Source organism: Penaeus monodon, chromosome 20 (assembly GCF_015228065.2).
Source record: "Penaeus monodon isolate SGIC_2016 chromosome 20, NSTDA_Pmon_1, whole genome shotgun sequence".
Lineage (NCBI taxonomy): Eukaryota > Metazoa > Arthropoda > Malacostraca > Decapoda > Penaeidae > Penaeus > Penaeus monodon.
Window position 1 is genome coordinate 44,254,822 of NC_051405.1, and position 770 is coordinate 44,255,591.

Below are 770 nucleotides of genomic sequence, written 5' to 3' on the forward strand. Positions count from 1 at the left end.
TGCTGCAATCTGAGACTTGCAAATACCATTGCTGAGAGGCTCAAGCTTATGAAGGCGGATGCAGGCAACGTGACCAGATTCTAGAGCCGATTTTGGTGACTACTCTGTATGAAGGTCAGGTAGTACTCAAGTAGCCTAAATTCTTTTGCACATTTGCCCTCTGAGGTGAATACTTAAAAGGGAGGCATTGTATTTTGACCTTGATCTCACCTATTTACTCTATTCCTTCAATATTTTTTTGGAAAAAATCCAATCAAGACTACAAAGGGAATAATAAAAATAATAGAAGAAAAAACATCAAGGTGCAGAATTAAGGGGACCCTCCAACTTGCACTTATAATGTTTGTTTTTTTTCTCAAGTGAGTATTAATGATCATATGTTTCCAAGGGAGTATCAAGCAAATCAAATAACAGAGGAAGGCACCAAAAATAAAAATGTCATTATAAAGAGAAAAATCCTATAACTCCTCATGAAATTACTTAAATCTGTGGAAAAAATAACAAAGAATCTTCATACCATAAAATACCCAAATTAAGTGAGATTTAAAACAGCAATTTCCATTAATTTTTGTGCTAAAACAATAATATTTTGGTATATCTGTCATTTATGCAGTGATAATGAAGTCTATATTTTACAAATTTAACAAAACTGCAAATTATTTACTCCTTCAAATGGTGAAAACCCCATGAAAATGGAAAAAAAAAGTGGAGCTTATAGGGAAAATTATGCTAAATCCTCATTTTCGAATATCTTAAGGCAGGATGTGTGA

At 32.9% G+C, this 770-nt stretch overlaps 1 protein-coding gene across 1 annotated transcript in view; it reads right to left on the bottom strand.

Annotated features, from left to right (window-relative positions):
* LOC119585859 (uncharacterized protein YGR130C-like) overlaps positions 1–770 on the bottom strand; it is a gene marked incomplete at its 3' end in the record, with an annotated part of 16,010 nt that overhangs the window by 13,188 nt on the left and 2,052 nt on the right.